This window comes from Parasteatoda tepidariorum, chromosome 3 (assembly GCF_043381705.1).
Source record: "Parasteatoda tepidariorum isolate YZ-2023 chromosome 3, CAS_Ptep_4.0, whole genome shotgun sequence".
NCBI classification, from domain to species: Eukaryota; Metazoa; Arthropoda; class Arachnida; order Araneae; family Theridiidae; genus Parasteatoda; species Parasteatoda tepidariorum.
In genome coordinates, this window is record NC_092206.1 from 79,864,477 (window position 1) to 79,877,055 (window position 12,579).

Here is a 12,579-nt window from a genome sequence, read left to right on the forward strand (position 1 = left end):
TTCCTTATATTTCTCTTAATCAGCATTTTTTGAAGATGAATCTTCATGCTTCCCCTTTTTATGCTATTTTAGATGTCATACGTACTAGTGCCTAAATTTTGAAAATTTTAGCTACTTTGTTGTGAAAAAATGGTTCTGGTTTATATAAAAAGTCAACATGTAGATATCCTTTTAATAAAATATAGTATGAAAAATTGCATTGTATTTTCTTCGTTAAACTGAGAATTAAAAACATTTATATTAATCAAATGCAAATCAATGAATTCAATCATTGAATTATTTTCCCATGTATTTCTAATAACATTCTTTAATCATTTCTCAGTGACTTTTTAAAAAAAAAGTTTGATTACACTTTACTACTTTTGATATTAAAAGCAAAAACTTATCAAAAGTTTTTTTAAGCCTTCATTTTATTCAACTAAATAAATTTTAAAATTCTAATCAATGAAGGACTTAAACATTGTTTATTAAACTTAAATATCACAAAACGTAGTTGTCTTTTCGGAAGTCGAAATATTCTTAAACGTTCAATAAATATTCATTACTACTTATATTTAAAAAAAAGTATGCATTGTCTAAAATTTTTGATCTGAAAAATTAATAGTTTTTGAAAAAAAATAATTAAATCGTGAGATTAAGTAATATTTAAATGCAAGAAATTTTATTTAAACATTAAGAATGCCCAAAACTAGGAAAAACTTCAAATCTTCCAAAAAGAAAGAAAGTTCTTCAAATAAATATAATTAGTCATTATTTTGACTTGTGTTTAGAAAATTTATGGGGCTCTATAATTTTACATTTTCTCAAATAAATACGAATGATTATCTGACTATTGAATTCCTTGTTATTTTCGAAAAAAATATATCATAATAAATGGCATTTGAGTCCATTATCTAAATTTAATGAAAGCAATTTATTACGCAGTATAAAACGCAAAAAATATATTTTATTGTCTGAAATTTCAAAAAGAATATTCTGTATAACCAAAGTATTTCTTATGATTTTCATCGATTTCTTTTAGTTTTCTGGAAAATGTTTCATATTCTATAAAAGACACGCAATAAAATAGGTAATGAAGATAGAAATTTCATTAAAATAATGTTTTTGGTTTTATTGATTTGAAGTTGAATATTTTTAATTGAAAAACGTACAATACAGAAAGAGACAGATAATTTAATGATTTTTTATTTATTTATAATCATTTTTCTGAAAATTTAATGGAATAATTGTTTGCGCACAAACTATTTCGATTGTATAGTAAAACTATTATAAAATCATATAAAGTTAATTATCAAACACTATTTACACAACCAAAAGGCACGACTGATATTGTTCACAGATGTGTGCTGTATTTTAGGTTTGTTGCAAGCTGAATGTTGCAATGCATCAACCATACAAACTAAAGTTGGTAAAATAATCTTAAATTTAATATTACAATGTCTTCTTGATATCTTTAAAGGTATTTGATTTAAAGCATTTTTAGAAATAAGTAAAATTCTCTTTTTTGACAATTACTCTTACTCTCTAGGGAACTCTTAAATATATGACGAAAATGTTTCCTCAACTCGAAACCTCATTGTACTGCATGGTGGGTGATTGTTAACTAGAAAGATGAAGCTCACGTAAAGACTAGACTATTGAAAATAAAGTGACGGGCCTAGCAACCAATATGCATGGTGGTCATAGAGTTGTTTTGAATCATGCGGTTCACGGGTTCAAATCACACTTCGGACATGGGCGCAATTTATCTATCTGCCCTCCTGGTGATGTTTAGGCGACATTGATCCCACTGCATGGTGCCCATGGTAAAGTGACCAGAAGGCCTGTATGGTGACCACGGTAAAGTGTATTGGGAAAATTAGTGAAATAATTTGATTTAAAATTAATGAAAAACTGCCATTTTACTTAATAGTAAATACGAGATAACATATTTCCCATATTTCTCCAAGAGCTTTGTTATTTACTTTAGAAGTGAAAATCTGGGACTTTATTTCACAATACGAGTTATTTAAGTTGATAACAACTGAGAAAAAAATAATAACTGTGCAGCGTAACCATAAACCAATTGTATTTCTTTTAGTGTAAGTGATTTATTTAGAAGTGAATAAAAACACTCTTTAAATAATTCGAAATCAGGAATTTAAGGATTATTGTGCAATAAACATATTTCAAAAGTCCTTAAGAGTTGAGTGTCTTGTTAAAATTTGTTAACAACAACTAATAACTTAAAAAGCACGAGGTACTATTTTTTTAACCACATCTGCTCAATAAACATTTCTCCAGACTCTTTGAAATTATCATATTCTATGAAAAATACATAAGTATTATAATTTTGATTTGAAAATAATATACAGTATTGAATTTCGTAATAATTGAGAACTAAGCACTTCTATTAATTTTGACTAAGATACAGTTAAAAGAAACATTTTTAAATTTATGTAAGAACGTGAGGTGCAAGTAATCTGGATAATAACTTGGAAATTAAATAAATCTAATAATTCTTTTAACTTATCAAAAACCACATTTTTAGACAATAGTGAAAACTGGTAGTCATTATTCCTATATAATATCAATTAATGTTTTCCTATTTACTGGTTGAAAACTAGGTTTATTACCCTTTTTAATTAAATATAATATTAAGTTACTGGAAGAGTTTGTTTCAATAAAGATATTGCCGGAATTCCTATATTTTGTGGATCGGAAGAGAATGTTTACGAACCTGTTTTGAAAAAGTTTGAGTGGTATTGGATACACGAAAAATTGCTTCGAGATAATAGAAAGAATGAGAATAATTCGTTTTTTAAATATGGTCTGTTGCCACATTCAAATGAATGTAGTAAAGTAAAGCTTGATGAATTCAAACGGAGTTCTGATTCATCAGATTCTAGTTATTTTTATTACGCTGAAGATGTAATGTTGGCAAGTTTTTTGGACCTAGACGAATCGATGAAATCTGTTTATGATTTGATTGATATATTTCGAATAACTCCTCTAGAAAACAATCCACTCAATTTAAGCACCATAACCACTTTACGGAAAAATTTAAACTTTAAAGAAGGTTTGAAATTACATTTGAATGTGTTAATGGTATTTAAAATCTTAAAAGATGCTGAATACTCCCTAAAAAAGACATAGAATGATCTGAAATTGGCAAAGCAAAGTAGTTAATTTGCTTTTAAAAATTATATTCTTTTTAAAAGATTCAAGGTGTCAAAAAACAATAGAATATGTAAAGTTGAACTGAAATTCTTGCATTTCATTAAATAAAAATTAAATTTTGTAGTTGATCAGTTGAACTAAACTTATTTAGTCTAACTATAAGTAAAAAATCATTGAATATATGAGTTTTTCTAAATGAATTAGTGAATATTTCTTAGAAGTGATCACAGTTGGCATTTACTCATATTTTAAGACATTTGACGAAATGCTACGAAACAACTATTCTTTACCTGTATTTTTAGTGTAAATACTACATACAAACTAACAATACCTCATGAAGAACATTCATATCCTAATTATTTTCATAAATTGTTCTTCATTCGTCGTGAATTATATCAGTGGTTCCCATTTTTTTCGGCAACGGAACCCTGAACGATCAAACTTCTTTTGGTGGAACCCCAACTTTATAAAAAAAAGTATATATAAAGATAATTGTGAACTTTTTCAATAATAGTATTTTAATGTAAAATTTAATTCATTAAAAAGAAGAATAAATTTTTCTCCATAGTTTTATCACTGATAATATTTAATTAGATTTTATGTCCTACAGCTACATTCGCAGTCCTCGAACTTTGTCTTGGCTAGAACTGAATTTGTTTTTAATGTATATACATAAACTGAAAAGGAATAAAATGAACCGCATTATGGTATTCTTTGAAACAAATGCCAAAAATAACTGCTATAAACATTGAAAATGATTATCAGGGAAACAAATTTCTTCTTGGCAAATTATTATAATTACTAAGAGGTTTCGCCCCCTGCTCGCTTGCGCTCGCCAACCCCCGGAACTGCTTTCGCAGTTCATTTCGGATTGCTTCGCAATCCAATGCTCGCTTTGCTCGCACATTGGATACGTTCTTAACGTCTAGCTTTTGTATACTTTTTTTAATACTGAAGTTCCGAAAACTTTTCTCTGTAGAAGATTCTAAACCTGTACATTTCAATATTAATTTGAAATTGCAAACAGTTCACATTTTTTTCTTTATCACACTATTCTAAATTTCAGTCGTTGAGTAAAGTAACTGTTGTAAGTTTTGTTTTAAAGTCTTTCCCACCAGAGGGCGAAAGCCATGTGTTGTAAAACAATATGAAATAGCAGTCTGCCACTGAACGCCGGATGTAAAGCATCGACTTTGAAGATAATTTTGTATTTTTATTTCTCTGAAGGGAGCCACCCTAATAATATGGAATTTGCAAAATAAATTTATATATTTTAGATTGTTGATGAAGCCCATCATTTTGGGTTTTCATCAGTGTTCTATAAACTATAAGTTTTTTATCTTATCACAAAAATATAAAACGTATAAAAAACAAAGAAAAGAGTAAAAAAATGAGTATAGTCATAGAAAAAGTTAAAATTATAATATAGTATTTGTCAGTTAAAATAAAACTTTTTGTTTAAGTCATTGCTAACAATTCAAATTTCTCCGAGGCAATTCTAAAGTGTAAATTAAGATAGTATTGTCAAGTTGAAACACGATATTTTTAGTTTTGATGTCGACAATACAATTCAATTTTTCACAAAAACGATTGTTTCCATTGTTAAGTTCAATGTCAACAATTCAAATTTTTTTGAGGCAACTCTTAACCTCTAAATATTATTTTTTTTATGTACACATTTTTAAATGTCAGTATTCAACCACAAAACTACTTAAAGTCCTCAAATTTAGTATAAGTTGTAAAATGTAATGAAAGAGGGTCATAGCAATAATGAAAGTAGAAGTAAAGTTAGTACTGTAAAATTAAAACAATATTTTTAATCAATGAGCCAAGTTCTTCAAGAAGCAGTTGTAGAAGTAGGTTGTTTATTTAAAACTTTTTATAGAATTTCTTTAAAAACACAATTGTTAATTTGGGCATTTGGCGATACAACACTTATAGAATTGAAGGATTTGTTACGTCAAGCGCTCAGGTATCATAATTTTGATCTAGTTGCGCTTCTATGTCATAAAAAGTTATGTTGCTAAGTTAACTTTCAAAAAATTCTATGGCTGGCAACAGCATTTTTATTTTTTAAGTTTTTTTTTTCTTCCAAAGAGCTGCATTATCGGTCGCGCCGATGAGCAGACCTAGCGCGTTCTCCAGAGCTGGTATCCACTCTTTCAGGACCACCACAATGGGTGAGATACCGTTGATCATTTTAATTTGGACGTCTAGTTTCTGCCACACTAGATGGCAGCACCAAGACTCTATTTGGATGCTAAAGTGCACTAGGAATTTAATTTTGCCGGAAATGCCAAGAGCCAATNAAGTAGGTTGTTTATTTAAAACTTTTTATAGAATTTCTTTAAAAACACAATTGTTAATTTGGGCATTTGGCGATACAACACTTATAGAATTGAAGGATTTGTTACGTCAAGAGCTCAAATATCATAATTTTGATCTAGTTGCGCTTCTATGTCATTTTGATTTATGTTGCTAAGTTAACTTTCAAAAAATTATATGGCTGGCAACAGCATTTTTATTTTTTAAGTTTTTTTAATTTTATTTCCAAAGAGCTGCATTATCGGTCGTGCCGATGAGCAGACCTAGCGCGTTCTCCAGAGCTGGTATCCACTCTTTCAGGACCACCACAATGGGTGAGATACCGTTGATCATTTTCATTTGGCCGTCTAGTTTCTGCCACACTAGATGGCAGCACCAAGACTCTATTTGGATGCTAAAGTGCACTACAAATTTTAATTTTGCCGGAAATGCCAAGAGCCAATAAGGCACTCCAGGGATCTTTTATATGCCGCATAATCATACGACATGGCCGCTGAGGATTTTCTGTTATTTTTTAAGTTATTTATTTTTATTTCTTTTAGAATTCGTTATTTTTTTAGCGAAATGTTTTTTAACCTGACAGAATTCTTGGTTAGACTATATTTGAGGGTGCCCCATGATTCTCGCCAAGTTGTGATTGCGGCTGATCGCCAAGCTGGGTGATGTTGAAACCCAATCGTGATTCTGATTGGTTTAGATTTTAGCGTTATTTTTAAATGTTCAACGGTATATGTAATTTCAGAGGTCCGCTAGTTCTACGTTGGATACTGGCTGGTAAGGTTACTTTTGCTTCTGGTCCTAAAAATGACAACAATAAATGAGATAAATCTTAAGTTTCTGCACTATTTGAATAACAATTGAAAAAAAGCAGCGATTGACTGGTGTATGAATAAAGGTTTATATAGTAATAGATATAAATGTCCTGTTTGTGGGAGTTGTTTTTTTTTTCGTTTTCTTTCTGTGCTTACCACTTTAATTTTTGTTTCGATTCAAAATGCATTTTATTTGGTTTATTGATTCTGCTTATATTGGGTTCATTGCAATTTTGTAAAGTTTCGGCCGATGTTTTGTTGAAATTTTCCAATGTTTTATTGAAATATCATTATGTTTTGGCCGCCATTCCTGTTACCACAGTGTTCCATGCAAACAGGAATGGCGCCAAACATAAGTCGCCAATTTTGCCAAGGGGCACCCTCAAGTATATTTTTTCCGAATTCTTTGCCGACTGTTATCTCTATAAATGAAGAAAATAAAGTAAATATTCAAGTGTTGTGAAAAGAATCTTATTTAGTTGTACAAAGTACTTCAGCCAAAATTTGGGAGCCCCGTAAGAGAATTATATATATTAGATCAGAAACACATCATTAAAAGACAGAATGTTTTGGTGTTTTCAAAACGTAAACAAAACAAAGCAAACGTTGCCACCGGCGGAAAAGAAATACAGCCAAAATTTGGGAGCCGCGTAAGAGAATTATATATATTAGATAATAATATTTTTTAAAAAGGCCGTTTTTGTCCACACTAGCTCCACTACTCGAGGCTTGTCGTGTCTAATGTGGGCAAACTTGATAACTTATTAAGTAAAAATTTATTTTAAACACAGTAAGGAATATTTGAAGTTAAAATAAAAATAAAAATTTTGTAATCTAAACTTTATTAGAGCTTAAATATTGATATAATATACCTATTAATTAAAATACTAATTTATAATAGAGCATTTCACTATAAGACAGACATTTCAAACGTAAATCAATTGATTGAAAAACTATTATTCAATTTGACTTGATAGCATGTAACAAATTTTAAGTTGAATCAATTTTAATAACCATAGTTTTAACATGATGATGAAATTGTTCGAATGAACAACAGACGGAGCTCGTAGCTTTGATATATTTCCTCCACTGAAGCAATGAAACCAATTTGTCAGAGAGAAGATGGCACTGTTCGTACATATTTTGTTTTGTGTATGGCAAAAATTAATTTAGCAATTTTGAATTATATTCTTATATTCTTTCAACAAACTTATTAAAATATACCCTTTCTCTTAAAACCTTAAAGTGGGAATTAATATGAAGGTTATGTTAAATATATTAAATGCAATGAAGCCGGTATTTGTTAAGGTATATCACTCTACACAAAACACTCTGATTTAGAATATAAATAACATTAAATGATTTATATCTGTAACTAATTCATATTTCCTATGTTGGACTAGGGCCGGTATAGCCCGGTTGGTAGAGCGTTTTTCCCATTTTCAAGTTGTCGTGAGTTCGACTTCCGCCGGCCGAAGGTGACCGGTAAATGGTGACCGGTGCACATTAAATTAGTCGGGTCACAAAATCCTCCAAGTTCCTATAACAAATAAAACCTTTGGAGGAACTGAATTAGAGATGGATCGTTCTCTGATTCGGGTCTAACATTACGAGCTATGGATGAATGAATGGATGCGTGAATATATCCGCCCTGTAAACGGGCTGTAACATGTGTGTGGCTGAAGTCGTATTCTTGTCCATAGATGGCTCCACTGAAAAACAAGAAACGCTCCATGTGCCTTACATTCGCTTGATTTTACCAAGCAGGCTGGCTGGCATTGGCAAGTGGCATTAGAAACAACAATAAATTGGAAGTTGAAAAGGGTCAATGTGTATACGTGCACACTAGCCCCACGAAGACACGTGTTTGCATAATGACAAATAATGGTTAATTAAAAGTATACAGAGCAAAATTTTATATCAAAATGGGTGGAAAAAAACATATAATTTACAAAATATCACCTTTTATTGAAATTCTGGAAATAAAATATGTTAATAAAAGAATAAAGAGAAAATTTTGAAGCTACTTTTTCTCCTAAAACCTTCTTTAACAAATTTCTACTAAATTATTCACAGTCTGATTACGCAACAGCACATGGAAGTGAACATCAATACTACCAATCTATGATACCTCATAGATGAAATTTGACCAAAAAATAAAAAAGTTATTCAAGATGTACCCCATGTTCACACTAGCCCCCTTCTCTCCCAACAGCAAAGTAGAATAAAGAATATAAATATTAAAAGGAATATAATTATAAATATCTCTAGAATATAATTATAAATATGTCTGAATTAGGGATCCAAAAATATTTTTTAAGAAAACAACACTTGACTTTTTTTAATTTTATGCTGACGACAACCAAAGAAATAAAGAAATTGAAGCGGAAAAACTGGATCCTACCATGTGATTTTTCAGGCAATGAAAACGGAGTGACAAAAATTGAAAACTGTGTGAGACCATTATGTTTTTATGTTATTTAGAGATAATTAAATGCATGGTTTTACTTTATTCCTATATTCATTTCGTTTGAATTCTTTGAAATTTTCATGTAGATTGATTTTGAATACTATTATCTATGTTTTGAAATAAAAGCCAGAGCCTACGTGTGATTTCATTATTTTTATCATGCTTTAAATAAGAATGATTAAAAGTTTTCTGCCAATAAATCAATATTGAACAATATATTTAGTTCTATTTCAATATATATATACTTAAAACTTTTTAAAGATTTCAGTTCAAAACACAGCTAACTACATAATTGAACAAGAAAAAAAATTATTTTGATATTTATGCATTATAATTTGCAATAGAACTGATAGCATAGCATAAAAAATTTGTATTTCTATTGATATTGAATGCTTTAGGACGATAATAATATCCTCCCTTTTCCAGTTACCTTTGGTGAACTAGTATTAGAACGGTTGTAGGTTTTATGCTCCAAACCTTTGGTGAACAAAAAAAGATGTCATGAGTTTATACGTGTTTACTGTGCATTTATAATTTCATGAATATAAACAGTGTATAAAAATGGTCAATAAAGTATTAGATTCTAGTGTCGGTCTTTAATCTTAGAAAATTGACCCTGAAACTATGATTTAGCAATTGAAATATCGGAAATTAAATATTTATAAAGGATTCTACTCCCAACAACCAGTTCAATAATATCCTAATTGACAAAATGTTCTAAAATTTTGAGTACAAGAGAAATAATGTAAAAATGATGAATGGTTATTTATAAAAAGAAGAATAAAGAAAAGCTTTCAATTTGTCAATAAATGAGAAATATTTAAAAATATGAGAAAAGGAGTTTAGCATTTTGTTTCATATTGATTTTTAGAAAACTTAATCCATAGTAAAAATATGTTGCGTTTTTCACAACAAAAATCAATTATAAAACATAAAATATTTTGATGAAAACTATTACGTGATAATAACTTTATAAAAAGAGCTGTTTTTCGTGTTAAGTTTATTGAATACCTAATCAATGAAAACATAAAAGCATGTTAATCTTTTTCATAACAATCTACATTGTTTAAACTATTATATTTAAAGTAGTTCATTTTAAGAATTTTGGGAAATTAACATTTGTGATACAGTTTTCTAATGCATTAGATTGCGGTGAGACACAATAACTTCTCCAAATTTAAATGGACAGCATTTTAAATTGATTTAGTTGCCACATTTTGAAAATTATTTTTATAAACTTAATTTTAAAAATGGTTGCTTATTTAAAAAGCAAATGTCTTAGAATATCGCATTTAAATTTTTTTAAAAAAGGCTAAGGAAAAATATCTCATGTACAGTGCGCAAAATGAAAAACGGACCACCCTGAATAACTTTTGATCTAATGAACTCTTTCAACTTTTGATCTTCACGTTCTTGAACTCAATCTTAATGGCTTGAGAGGGTGACCTCAAATATGCTAAGTAATAAGTGCAGATGATATTTTAATTTACGAAATCAGACGCAAAAACGTAATTTCTCTGATTAAACACCTGTTTTTCGATGGATTCAGATTTCTGACCCCCAAAATATAGGGGTTAACCGCAATCTAGGAAATATGATCCCCATAGTTTGATCAAGAGAGCTGTTCGAAGTTTGGATCCCTTAATGTTAATTTTACTTTTTGCGTATTTCCCCATATCACGAGAACTTTTAAAGTTATAAAAAGATAATTCTGCGCGAACAATAAACTTTAGTATATTTTTATTATCTTTTATTATTTTACTAAATAAAAGTGGAATAAATCTTGAATCGTAAGGTACAAAATTTTTTATATTATTTTAAAGAATGAAATTTTACATGGCAGAATAAAAAATTATACGAAATCGGATGAATAGTTTTTGAGAAATCAAATTTTAAATATGCGACTTTTTCAAAATGCGATTTTTCAGGAACTATTCAACCGAGATTTTGCTAAACTTTTATATTTTTCTATGTAAAATTACATACTTTAGGATGATGTAAAAAAATTTTAAACCTTGCGTTTCAATATTTTTCAGCTATTATTTAATAAAATGATAAAAAAATAATAAATATTTATTAAAATTTAATTTCTGCACTTAATTATCTTTGGATAAACGAATTTTGGATAAACGTGTGCAAGTATTTTTCAATTGGCTTTAAAATTTCACGAGATATGACTAAACACGCAGAAAGTAAACATAACATTAAGGGGTCCAAACTTTGGACGACTCTCCTGACCAATCTGTTGGAACCATATTTCCTAGATCGCGGCTACCTCATATATTTTGGGGTCAGGAACCCGAATCCGTCAAAGAGAGGGTATGTTTATTCAGAGAAAGCACGTTTTTGTTCCTGATTTCGTAATTTGAAATATCGTCTGCTCTAATTAATTAGTATATTTGAGGTTACCCCTTCGTATCATTGAGACTGAGTCCTAGACCGTGAAGATCCAATCCATAAAATAGAAAATTATTGAGAGTCATTCGTTTTTTTATTTTGCGCACTTTACAACGAAACATTTATATTTTAGATGTAGTTATAACTGGTATGGTTTTTATTCTTTTTTTAAAATAAAATCATTGTTTTAAAATAATGTTCTTGTCTTATTTGAAGATTTGTTTAGTTTTAACACTTACCGTTACGTCCGACACGTGGTTAGTTACCAGGTAGCAGTGTAAAGTTGATTTTAATGTCCGCAATTACACTTTATCACAAAGCCCAGTAAGGTTTATAAACGATTAACAAATGAACAATGCAAGCTTGAAATAATTTTGAATTTAACTAAGCTAGCTTAGGTGCTATTAGGTTCACATTAAGCTTGTCTAAATAAATATGGTTCATAAATAAATACACTTCATAAATAAATATGGCACTTTCAGCTTTGCAATTGGATTTCTGTGGGGTGCAGAGTGACTCGTATGGTGTTTTTTACAATAAGTTTTGCAGTTAAAAAGAATTCGAAAGTTATTCTTTTTTTTTTAAATATATTTCAGCATACGCCCAGCACAAAATTCTATACATCATCGTAATACCAAATTTCTCAGTTTTGTAGTTTTTGCGCAGCAAAATAAAACATAACATGAATTTTAACACCCAGAACAGCAGCACCGTTGGTTACGGTTTTTCAGTATAGAAATAAATAAATAGTAAGAAACAAAACAAATGAAGGAGATTTTTGCACGATGTCTTAGGTATACACCTTGTATATATCCTTAAAAAAAATTTTGATATTAAGTGGAGAAATATTAAAATACTGACATAAAAATATTAAGCTAATAAGTTCGAAACTTCATTAAATTTGGAGAATTTTAACCTGTATGGAATTGAAAAAGAAAAAAGAAAACTGCCGTGACCAGGATTCGAACCTGGGTTATTGCGGCCACAACGCAATGTACTAACCACTATACGATCACGGCGATGCAAGTGCCTCATTATAAAGTTTTTAAAACAGCATTAGTTACTTTTTAGACCCAATTACTGGAGCATAAAGGAAGTTTAGAAAGAAAAAAAAAACTGATTGGCGAAATCTTTTTCCTATTATTTGATCAGCGTCTTAGATACGGATGATGGAACCTTGACTTTCTCTCTCCTTCGCTCCCTCTCTCCCTCCCTTTTTCTTAAAATGTTTTTTTCTAAACAAACTAAAAAGTAATGTTTATAGAGAAATTTTTTATAAGTTAATCTGGAGACATTAAAGATGAAGTCTTCCAAACAATAATTTTTCAAATTTGTATTTATTTGCAGTTACTTAGATCTAAGAGAAACAAATTCTTATGATTGAAATTTTTTTTAATTTGCAAAATTAATTATTGA

The 12,579-nt window shown here is 29.4% G+C and overlaps 1 non-coding gene across 1 annotated transcript; it reads right to left on the reverse strand.

Annotated features, from left to right (window-relative positions):
- Positions 1-12,110: 12,110 nt before the first annotated feature.
- On the reverse strand, positions 12,111-12,182 carry TRNAH-GUG (transfer RNA histidin (anticodon GUG)). The gene has a single exon. It is a non-coding gene; the product is annotated as a tRNA-His (tRNA).
- Positions 12,183-12,579: the final 397 nt, after the last annotated feature.